Raw genomic sequence first — 13,122 nt, forward strand, 5'->3', positions numbered from 1 at the left:
TATTATGCTATTATATTATTATATTGTTGCAATTATATTAAATTATTATATTATGCTATTATAAAATTATAGAAATTATATTATGTTATTATATGACTATATGACTATAATTACATTAAATTATTATAGTATACTATTATTTTATGTTATTAAATTGTTATACTTATATTCAATTATTATATTATGTTTATTATATGTTATTATTTTATATCATTATTATTATTCCTGCCACTAGAGGTCACTGTGGAATAGAACAGAGCCCATGGGCGCGATATCTCACCGGGCCACTAGAGGGGGATATGGCAAGTGTATCTATATATATAAAAGGGTAATGGAATCACGGCACCGGACAAAACAACTAAAGTAAATGCTCCACAACCTCGAAAATTGACAGCATAACCTCTCATCCATGCCTCTACGTTCATATAACAAAAAGAAAAGAAAAATTAAGTCCTAGCCACAGCAACGCGTGGCCGGGCACAGCTATCTATATATATAAAAGGATAATGGAATCACGGTACCGGACAAAACAACTAAACTAAATGCCCCACAACCTCGAAAATTGACAGCACAACCTCTCATCCACGCCTCTACGTTCATACAACAAAAAGAAAAGAAAAATTAAGTCCTAGCCACAGCAACGCGTGGCCGGGCACAGCTAGTATCCTAGTATGCAGACCCAGTTCTGGACTTGGCATGTTGTTTGCGTGTGTCTGGACCTTGAAATTGACACAAGTGGCCATCTGTGGGCAAAAAACTACATCCGTGGGACCCAGATAAACAAACACATGGCAAAAACCAGTTCCCCGGTGAGTACTGGGAGGCCAGAAACCCATTCATAAATAGACTAAGAAAACAACGAGGCGAAACTGCAGTGGCAGGCAAAATCGTGTTTCGGCTGACATTCGGGCGAAGCTTTCCACCGGGAGTCCCAGTTCCCGACCGGACGGCCTTCCGTTGGTGGAAAAGCTTCAGCAGCGGGGCGCCAGCATCTGGAGGGAGGACGTCTGCTCTTCCAAATCCTTCAGGGCCATCAAGTTGAGCCAGTTTTGCGAGAGGGTCTTGCCTATACCTTGCGGGGGAAGAGCAGAAACGGACACAAAAACCAACCCAGTTAGCTCAAAAAACTCATTATAAACAGTACCCTCTAGTGGATGGTCCCAGGAACTAAATATAAATACTCTATTTCTAATAGAAAACAGCACCATCTAGTGCTCAGTCCCAGGAACTAAATATTAATACTCCATTCCTGATATATTCCATGGTTAGAATACACCACCATCTAGTGGTCAGTTCCAGGAATTAAATTTTAATACTCTATTCCTGATATATTATATGGTTAGGAAACAGCACCATCTAGTGGTCAGTCCCAGGAACTAAATATATATACTTTATTCCTAATATATTCCATGGTTAGAAAACATCGCCATCTAGTGGTCAGTCCCAGGAACTAAATATATATACTTTATTCCTAATATATTCCATGGTTAGAAAACATCGCCATCTAGTGGTCAGTCCCAGGAACTAAATATATATAAAAGGTAAAGGTAAAGGTTTTATATATATTTCTAATATATTTCATGGTTAGAAAACAGCACCATCTAGTGGTCAGTCCCAGGAACTATATATATATATATACTTTATTCCTAATATATTTCATGGTTAGCACCATCTAGTGGTCTGTCCCAGGAACTAGATATAAATACTCTATTTCTAATAGTTAGAAAACAGCACCATCTAGTGGTCAGTCCCAGGAACTAAATATAAATACTGTATTTCTAATAGTTAGTAAACAGCGCCATCTAGTGGTTAGTCCCAGGAACTAAATATAAATACTGTATTTCTAATAGTTAGTAAACAGCGCCATCTAGTGGTCAGTCCCAGGAACTAAATATATATACTCTATTTCTAATAGTTAGTAAACAGCACCATCTAGTGGTCAGTCCCAGGAACTAAATATATATACTCTATTTCTAATAGTTAGTAAACAGCACCATCTACTGGTCAGTCCCAGGAACTAAATATAAATACTGTATTTCTAATAGTTAGTAAACAGCGCCATCTAGTGGTCAGTCCCAGGAACTAAATATATATACTCTATTTCTAATAGTTAGTAAACAGCACCATCTAGTGGTCAGTCCCAGGAACTAAATATAAATACTGTATTTCTAATAGTTAGTAAACAGCACCATCTAGTGGTCAGTCCCAGGAACTAAATATATATACTCTATTTCTAATAGTTAGTAAACAGCACCATCTAGTGGTCAGTCCCAGGAACTAAATATATATACTCTATTTCTAATAGTTAGTAAACACCGCCATCTAGTGGTCAGTCCCAGGAACTAAATATATATACTCTATTTCTAATAGTTAGTAAACAGCACCATCTAGTGGTCAGTCCCAGGAACTAAATATATATACTCTATTTCTAATAGTTAGTAAACAGCACCATCTAGTGGTCAGTCCCAGGAACTAAATATATATACTCTATTTCTAATAGTTAGTAAACAGCACCATCTAGTGGTCAGTCCCAGGAACTAAATATATATACTCTATTTCTAATAGTTAGTAAACACCGCCATCTAGTGGTCAGTCCCAGGAACTAAATATATATACTCTATTTCTAATAGTTAGTAAACAGCACCATCTAGTGGTCAGTCCCAGGAACTAAATATATATATTTCTAATAGAAAACAGCACAATCTAGTGGTCAGTCCCAGGAACTAAATGTATATATTTCTAATAGTTAGTAAACACCCCTATCTAGTGGTCAGTCCCAGAAACTACATATATATACTCTATTTCTAATAGTTAGTAAACAGCACCATCTAGTGGTCAGTCCCAGGAACTAAATATATATATTTCTAATAGAAAACAGCACAATCTAGTGGTCAGTCCCAGGAACTAAATGTATATATTTCTAATAGTTAGTAAACACCCCTATCTAGTGGTCAGTCCCAGAAACTACATATATATACTCTATTTCTAATAGTTAGTAAACAGCACCATCTAGTGGTCAGTCCCAGGAACTAAATATATATATTTCTAATAGAAAACAGCACAATCTAGTGGTCAGTCCCAGGAACTAAATGTATATATTTCTAATAGTTAGTAAACACTCCTATCTAGTGGTCAGTCCCAGAAACTACATATATATACTCTATTTCTAATAGTTAGTAAACAGCACCATCTAGTGGTCAGTCCCAGGAACTAAATATAAATACTCTATTTCGAATAGTTAGTAAACAGCCCCATCAAGTGGTCAGTCCCAGGAACTAAATATAAATACTCTATTTCGAATAGTTAGTAAACAGCCCCATCAAGTGGTCAGTCCCAGGAACTAAATATATATATTTCTAATAGAAAACACCACCATCTAGTGGTCAGTCCCAGGTATTACATATATGATTTTTGGAACACCTACTTGTAAAATTCAGGTTATCTGGGCTGTGGAAAGAGAAAGAGAGGAGGAAAGTCAACGCAAGGATTGGAAAAAGATTTGATACAACCACAAGGGGGGAATATATAGTTAGAAAGGATTAGCTGCCTCTACGAATGCAGTGCTCAGCTGCGTCCACAGGAGGGCAGTATAGAGATAGAAAGGATATAAAAAATAAATATTATTATTATTATTATTATTATTATTATTATTATGACACAGCAAACAAGATAGATATGCTGTATTCTGTATTATTTTTATTTTGTATTATTATTATTATTATTATTATTATTATTATTATTATGGCCCTTACCTTGTGGATGTACAGTGGCTGGAAGAGACAAAAAAAGTTATTTTTGACAGATTTACAAATCAGAACCCCCTTGATTTTCCCCAAATCTTTTCAAGGAAATGGGCACATACCTAAATCCGGGGAGCTGCTTTAAGCCCACTGCCCAATTTTCTGGCTCCCTGTAGAAACAATATTAATTCTTTCATACTCATGCCTTGTTTTATTCATGCAATAATAATAATGTATTATTTATCATATTAAATAATAATAATAATTTATTATTAGTCGCCGGCCTATAGCCATGCATGTATGCAGTACTCAGATATAGCCACAGGAGGGCAGTATATAGATTATTATTATTATTATTATTATTATTCAGCCATTATTTAAGGGGTGTCAAATTCTATTCATTCTACAGTACGGACTGAGATATACTGAGTTAGTTCCGGTGGAATGTGGATCCGCTCCGGGATTTAGTCCGAACTTTACAATATCTAGTCCTGGCGGTGGTTGTATTCAAGAGACGGCGGGCGGATTCCACTTACGAGCTCAAGTTGTTTCTGAAAGAGGAAAAGAAAGCAGGAAAAACAAAATATAAATTCCTTCTAATAATTTTTTAAAATTTTAAAAAATATATATTATAATGCTCAAAACGGCCACTAGGTGGCGCTCAGAGGACCCACAATTTCAGAAGCAATATATTTTTTAAATTTATTTTAATTATTTTAATTTTAATTTATTATTAAATAAATAGCCACTAGGTGGTACTCAGAGGACCCACAAGTTCAGAAGCAATATATTTTTTAAATTTATTTTAATTATTTTTATTTTAATTATATATATAGCCACTAGGTGGCGCTCAGAGGACCCACAATTTCAGAAGCAATATATATATTTAATTTATTTTAATTATTATATATATAATAGCCACTAGGTGGTGCTCAGAGGACCCACAATTTCAGAAGTAATTTTTTAAAATTTATTTTAATTATTTTTATTTTTATATATATATATATATATATATATATATATATATATATATATATATATATAAAATAGCCACTAGTTGGTGCTCAGAGGACCCACAATTTCAGAAGCAATATATTTTAATTATTTTAATTATATATATAAGCCACTAGGTGGTGTCAGAGGACTCACAATTTCAGAAGCAATATATTTTAATTATTTTAATTATATATATAAGCCATTAGGTGGTGCTCAGAGGACTCACAATTTCAGAAGCAATACATTTTAATTATTTTAATTATATATATAAGCCACTAGGTGGTGCTCAGAGGACTCACAATTTCAGAAGCAATATATTTTAATTATTTTAATTATATATATAAGCCACTAGGTGGTGCTCAGAGGACTCACAATTTCAGAAGCAATATATTTTAATTATTTTAATTATATATATAAGCCACTAGGTGGTGCTCAGAGGACCCACAATTTCAGAAGCAATATATTTTAATTATTTTAATTATATATATAAGCCACTAGGTGGTGCTCAGAGGACTCACAATTTCAGAAGCAATATATTTTAATTATTTTAATTATATATATAAGCCACTAGGTGGTGCTCAGAGGACTCACAATTTCAGAAGCAATATATTTTTTAATTTATTTTAATTATTTTTATTTTTATTTTATATATATATATATATATATATATATATATATATATATGGGGAAAATAAATTTTAAAAATATATTGCTTCAGAAATTGTGGGTCCTCTGAGCACCACCTAGTGGCTGTTTTCGGCATTGCAACAAATCCGTTGCACAATGTTTACAATGGAAGAGGTTTAAATTGACCCAGATACTTACATATATTTATAGAGGCCCTTCAATGCAGTCTCCCAAGCTTCCGAGGACCTGGCGGAGAACATAGAAAGAAATCTATATCCGAAAACAGCTCCCTCTAGTGGTAAATTACAGTTACGAAATCTATCTATTATATTCCTGATATATTCCATAATAATGATGGGTACCAAATCTGTATTAAATCGGATAATAAAGCTCCCTCTAGTGGTAAATCCATATATTATATTCTTGGTATATTCCATAGTAATGAAGGGTACTAAATCTGTATTAAATCAGATACTAAAGTTCCCTCTAGTGGTAAATCTATATATTATATTCCTGATATAATCCATGGTTGGAAACCAACTCCCTCTAGTGGTAAATGATGAGTACTACATCTATATATTATATTACATAAATGAAAAATAGCTCCCTCTAGTGGTGAATCTATATATTATATTCCCAATACATTCCATGGTTGGAAACCAACTCCCTCTAGTGGTAAATAACAGGTACTACATCTATATATTATATTACATAAATGAAATCAGCTCCCTCTAGTGGTGAATCTATATATTATATTCCTGATATATTCCATGGTTAGAAACCAGCTCCCTCTAGTGGTAAACAACGAGTACTAAATCTATATATTATATTACATAGTTGAGAAACAGCTCCCTCTAGTGGTAAATCTATATATTATATTACTGATATATTATATAGTAATAAATCTGTATATTATATTCCTATTGCATTCCATGATGCACAGCTCCCTCTAGTGGTGAATCTATATATTATATTCCCGATACACTCCATAGTTAGAAATCAGCTCCTTCTAGTGGTAAATGACAGGTACCAAATCTATATATTATATTACATAGTTGAAAAACAGCTCCCTCTAGTGGTGAATCTATATATTATATTCCTGATATATTCCATGGTTGGAAACCGACTCCCCCTAGTGGTAAATGACGAGTACTAAATCTATATATTATATTACATTATTGTAAAACAGCTCCTTCTAATGCTAAATCTATATTTTATATCCCCGGCACATTCCATGGTTGGAAACCGACTCCCCCTAGTGGTAAATGACGAGTACTACATCTATATATTATATTACATAGTTGAGAAACAGCTCCCTCTAGTGGTGAATCTATATATTATATTCCTGATATATTCCATGGTTAGGAACCAGCTCCCTCTAGTGGTAAACAACGAGTACTAAATCTATATATTATATTACGTAGTTGAGAAACAGCTCCCTCTAGTGGTAAATCTATATATTATATTACTGATAAATTCTATGGTTGGAAACCAACTCCCCCTAGTGGTAAATGATGAGTACTAAATCTATATATTATATTACATAGTTGAGAAACAGCTCCCTCTAGTGGTGAATCTATATATTATATTCCCGATACACTCCATGGTTGGAAAGCAACTCTCTCTAGTGGTAAATGATGAGTACTACTTCTATATATTATATTACGTAATTGAAAAACAGCTCCCCCTAGTGGTAAATGACGAGTACTTAAACTATATATATATATATTATATTCCTGATACAGAAAACGCAGACCTGGGCACTATGCTTGTATGAAAGCAAACGACATCGATATGACAACATATCGATTTGACATGTTCCCCTCCCCGAAAAAAATATAAATGAAAGCGAAAATGACTCTTACTCGCAGTTGTAGCCAAAGCAAGTGGGTTTGGTATTATTACAGGTCTCACAATTGATGGCTTTGTACTGGTTGATTCCTCCAAAAATAGAAAGAAAGAGAATAAGTGGAAAGACGGCAGAAGGGACGAATGTATATCTATCTCATTTTCTCGTGATTTAATCTATTTATCTATCTTTCTATCTCCCCGAACTACTTTATCTAACTATCTTACTTATCGATCAATCCATCTTCTCTCTCACTCACTACTTAATCTATCCATCTATCATTGTGCCTACATCTATATATATAAAAGGGTGATGGAATCCCCGCGACCGACAAAACAACAAATCTAAAGGCCCCCCCAACCTCGAAATTTGACAACACAACCCATCATCCACGCCTCCAGGTTGATATAACGAAAAGAAAAGAAAAATAAAGTCCTAATTAGAGGGAGAGGAATAATGGTTTTTATCCCATTGCTACCAGTTAGAAGGCTAAGCTCCACCCACTTGGTCTCCTAGCAACCCACTCAGCCCAGGGGACCCTTTACCTAACTTCCACCAATTCCTCAATACTTTATTTCCCATACCACCATACTTCGCCACAGCAACACGTGGCCGGGCACAGCTAGTTAACTATATATTTCTATCTAATTCATTTTATTTATCTACCTAATATTAATCTACTTACCTATTTATCTATTATCTATTTATCTATCAATTGCTACCTTATCTATCTAATCGATGTATCGATCACTTGTGTTTAATTGCAATATAGTCTCACTATGGATCCCTGAAAAAAAAAGGTGCGACTATTATGTGATTCTTTGGGGAGATGAATCAAGGCTGTGACTATTACTCGAAGAAAACTAAAAAAAATACCCATTTGGGAGGCCGAAAACGGGATGTAGTGGTGGTGATGATGCAATGAAATTGATACAAATGACCAGTCATTACCAGAAGGGACAAAGAATTTCATCTACGCTGACGATAGCGTCAACACCGCTCAAACAGAGAGCTTGGAAATTGTTGAACAGAAGCTCTCTGAAGCTTTAGGTGGTCTTAACGCCTAATACATTTATTTATATACTGCTCTTCTCTCCCACTTACCACAATGGCGTTCACACTTCACTCTGCCTAAAGGAGAAGAGAGAGAGAGGTACTAAGTTTTGCAGGAAGGAACTGGGAAAAAGGTTGTAGTTCACCCACAACCTAGTATGTGTGTGTGTGTATATATATACCCCTCAGGTGAGAAGGGCAGGGTATAAATGTTGTAAATAAATTAATAAATAAAATATATAGCAGTGTAGTATCATCATTACATTATTATCTATATATATAAAAATGTAATGTGAGTTTTTCCCACAGAGTAAACAACAAAACCACTGGACCAAATCACACCCAATTTGGCCACAAAAGACATAGTCATCCCATCTATGTCTTTCCGTCAAAAAACCCTGTAAAATTAGGTCCAAATGACAGAAAACGCCCCAAAACCAAAAATTACTAAACGCGCATGCGCAGAGGTCTCCCGCAGAAATCTGTATTAAATCGGATACTAAAACATTAAATTTAAAAAAAATAAATTAAATGAACACCTTGAACAGCACTGAACAGCCTTGCAGCTTCAAACATAGGCATAGTCCAGACAGGAAACAACCAGAGACAGCTGACACCTCCCAACAAAGGATTCCCCCTCTGAGTCATTATTATTATTATTATTGGGTTCCTGGGAACTATCAAAATGAACAAAACCTGGCAGCCAGCATTAAAAAAAACTGCAATCTGGACAATAAATAAAGAACAACACTCTGAAAATAAGGGTATTCCAGAGAGGAAACAACCAGAGCCAGCTAACACCTCCCAACAAAGGATTCCCCCAGGGAGAAAACAACCACGCTTTGAAGCTGCAAGCTCATTCCGTGCTAATCAAGGCATTGTACTATTATCAATATTATTATCATTATTCTAATAGCAGTATATTATTATTATTATCATATTATTATTATTATTATTATTATTATTATTATTATTATCATATTATTATTATTATTATTATTAGCCAAGGAGGAAGACAAGCTCACTTTCAAGGATGGCGTTCCGTAACATTTTGACCTGTTCCTCGAAAATGGAACGCAGGACTTCCGGAAGAGCCCCTGGAAGAATGGGAAAAACCACGTCATACCACCGAGGGAGGGATCGAAAAAGATTAAATAAAATAATAATAATAATAATATATTTACCTGGCTTATATAGCTTGCCTTGAAACAGGGTGTCGAGCTTTGCATACACCTTGGTCGCGATCATCTGGAGCTCCATCATGGCTGGAAAAGGAAAGACATACGTGGTTTTGGTTGGACATTTCTGACCACGTTTCTAGTCCTTATGACCGCTAAGATAATGATGATTCAGGCCGCAAAATATGCCACGTTTTAATTATATTTCTTAACCATGAAATGCTTAACCATGAGATTCGTTTATATGCGTTTGAATAGTTCCTCGGATTGGCCACTAGAGGGCGCTGTTTCCTAACCATGGAATGTATGGATTTATATGTAGTACCAGGGACTGACCACTAGAGGGTGCTGTTCCCTATGATATAATATAATATTGTTATATTATTATAATATAATATAATATTCCATACTATACGCCATTAATGGGGAGATCGATGACATCGGTACCACCACCACCATGAAGTTGCTTATGTCTATGGGGCTGGGTGGCCATCTGTCGGGAGGGATCGGACGGTATGTCATAATAAAATAATATTATTATAATATAATACAATATTCCCTATTGTACGCCATCGATGGGGAGATTAATAACATTGGTACCACCACTATTAATGTCTATGAAGCTGGATGGCCATCGGTTGGGAGGGATCAGATGGTGTCCTCTAGGAAGTGTCTTTGGAGGGTCCGTCATAACTCTAGGATTTATATTGAGTACCAGGGAGTGACCACTAGAGGGTACTGTTTCCTATGAAATAATAATAATAATAATATTATTATAATATAATTTCCATGCCTATGGGGCTGGACGACCCTCTGCCGGGAGGGATTGAATGGTGTCCTTTTCTAGGTCTTTGGAGGTCCGTCATAACTTTAGGATTTATATTGAGTACCAGGGAGCGACCACTAGAGGGTAGTGTTTCCTATGATATAATAGAGTATTATTATATTATATGTCTATGTGGCTGGATGATCCTCTCCCGGGAGGGATCGAATTGTGTCCTCTTCTAGGGAAGAATAGAGAGGGTCTTTAGAGGGTCCGTCATAATTCTGGGATTTATACTGAGTACCAGGGAGCGACCACTAGAGGGTAGTGTTTCCTATGATATAATAGAGTATTAATATATTATATGTCTATGTGGCTGGATGACCCTCTGCCGGGAGGGATCGAATGGTATCCTCTTCTAGGACTTTGGAGGGTCCGTCATAACTTTAGGATTTATATTGAATACCAGGGAGCGACCACTAGAGGGTACTGTTTCCTATGATATAATAGAGTATTATTATATTATATGTCTATGTGGCTGGACGACCCTCTGCTGGGAGGGATCGAATTGTGTCCTCCTCTAGGGCAGAATAGGGAGGGTCTTTGGAAGGTCCGTCATAACTTTAGGATTTATATTGAATACCAGGGAGCGACCACTAGAGGGTAGTGTTTCCTATGATATAATAGAGTATTAATATATTATATGTCTATGTGGCTGGATGACCCTCTGCCGGGAGGGATCGAATGGTGTCCTCTTCTAGGACTTTGGAGGGTCCGTCATAACTTTAGGATTTATATTGAATACCAGGGAGCGACCACTAGAGGGTAGTGTTTCCTATGATATAATAGAGTATTAATATATTATATGTCTATGTGGCTGGATGACCCTCTGCCGGGAGGGATCGAATGGTATCCTCTTCTAGGACTTTGGAGGGTCCGTCATAACTTTAGGATTTATATTGAATACCAGGGAGCGACCACTAGAGGGTACTGTTTCCTATGATATAATAGAGTATTATTATATTATATGTCTATGTGGCTGGATGACCCTCTGCCGGGAGGGATCGAATTGTGTCCTCTTCTAGGGAAGAATAGAGAGGGTCTTTAGAGGGTCCGTCATAATTCTAGGATTTATACTGAGTACCAGGGAGCGACCACTAGAGGGTAGTGTTTCCTATGACATAATATAGTATTATTATATTATTATAATTTCCATGTCTATGGGGCTGGACGACCCTCTGCTGGGAGGGATCGAATGGTGTCCTCTTCTAGGACTTTGGAGGGTCCGTCATAACTTTAGGATTTATATTGAGTACCAGGGAGCGACCACTAGAGGGTAGTGTTTCCTATGATATAATAGAGTATTATTATATTACTATAATTTTCATGGCTGGATGGCCCTCTGCTGGGAGGGGTCGGATGGTGTCCTCCTCTAGGGTAGAACAGGGAGGGTCTTTGGAGGGTGTTTCATAACTCTAGGATTTATATTGAGTACCAGGGAGCGACCACTAGAGGGTAGTGTTTCCTATGATATAATAGAGTATTATTATATTATATGTCTATGTGGCTGGATGACCCTCTGCCGGGAGGGATCGAATTGTGTCCTCTTCTAGGGAAGAATAGAGAGGGTCTTTAGAGGGTCCGTCATAATTCTAGGATTTATACTGAGTACCAGGGAGCGACCACTAGAGGGTAGTGTTTCCTATGATATAATAGAGTATTATTATATTATATGTCTATGTGGCTGGATGACCCTCTGCCGGGAGGGATCGAATGGTGTCCTCTTCTAGGACTTTGGAGGGTCCGTCATAACTTTAGGATTTATATTGAATACCAGGGAGCGACCACTAGAGGGTACTGTTTCCTATGATATAATAGAGTATTATTATATTATATGTCTATGTGGCTGGACGACCCTCTGCTGGGAGGGATCGAATTGTGTCCTCCTCTAGGGCAGAATAGGGAGGGTCTTTGGAAGGTCCGTCATAACTTTAGGATTTATATTGAATACCAGGGAGCGACCACTAGAGGGTAGTGTTTCCTATGATATAATAGAGTATTAATATATTATATGTCTATGTGGCTGGATGACCCTCTGCCGGGAGGGATCGAATGGTGTCCTCTTCTAGGACTTTGGAGGGTCCGTCATAACTTTAGGATTTATATTGAATACCAGGAAGCGACCACTAGAGGGTACTGTTTCCTATGATATAATAGAGTATTATTATATTATTTCCATATCTATGTGCTATTTCCTATGATATAACAGGTATTATTATATTGTTATAATTTCCATGTCTATGGGGCTGGACGGCCCTCTGCTGGGAGGGATCGAATTGTGTCCTCTTCTGGGGAAGCATAGAGAGGGTCTTTGGAGGGTCTTTCATAACTCTAGGATTTATATTGAGTACCAGGGAGCGACCACTAGAGGGTAGTGTTTCCTATGATATAATAATAATTATATTATATGTCTATGTGGCTGGATGATCCTCTCCCGGGAGGGATCGGATGGTGTCCCCCTCCAGGGCGGAATGGGGGGTTCCCTATAACTCTAGGATCCCATAGTCATGTCTATGTGGCTGAGCGACTCTCTTCCAGGAGGGATCGAGTGGTGTCCTCCTCGGCAGGCCACTGCGCCCCCCACCCGTGCCGGGCCGGCCGGCCGGACGTACGGATCTCGGCGGGGACCCCGAGCTGGAGGCTGCGGAGGGTGTCCTGGGCCCAGCCGCGGAGCATCCTCCCGGCGGCCGGCACCACCCCGAGGCCCCAGGCCTTGCGGCTGAGGTGCGGGGCGTAGGAGGCGAAGCGGAGGGAGAAGTTGGGGTCGCAGTGCAGGCAGCCGTCGGAGGGGCCCCCAGGGCCCAGGGCCAGGAGCAGCACCAGCGCCACCGGCAGGGACATCCTGGGGCATCCTGG

The 13,122-nt window shown here is 37.5% G+C and overlaps 1 long non-coding RNA gene across 1 annotated transcript; it reads right to left on the reverse strand.

Annotated features, from left to right (window-relative positions):
* Positions 1-870: 870 nt before the first annotated feature.
* Positions 871-13,122, reverse strand: izumo4 (IZUMO family member 4). Its single transcript, XR_010000144.1, has 11 exons — positions 12,879-13,122; positions 9,450-9,530; positions 9,291-9,362; positions 8,317-8,343; positions 7,229-7,304; positions 5,562-5,609; positions 4,277-4,291; positions 3,863-3,910; positions 3,753-3,770; positions 3,425-3,447; positions 871-1,072 (listed from the first exon to the last, which is right to left on the reverse strand). It is a non-coding gene; the product is annotated as an IZUMO family member 4 (long non-coding RNA).

This window comes from Anolis carolinensis, unplaced genomic scaffold (assembly GCF_035594765.1).
Source record: "Anolis carolinensis isolate JA03-04 unplaced genomic scaffold, rAnoCar3.1.pri scaffold_7, whole genome shotgun sequence".
Classification (NCBI taxonomy): Eukaryota; Metazoa; Chordata; class Lepidosauria; order Squamata; family Dactyloidae; genus Anolis; species Anolis carolinensis.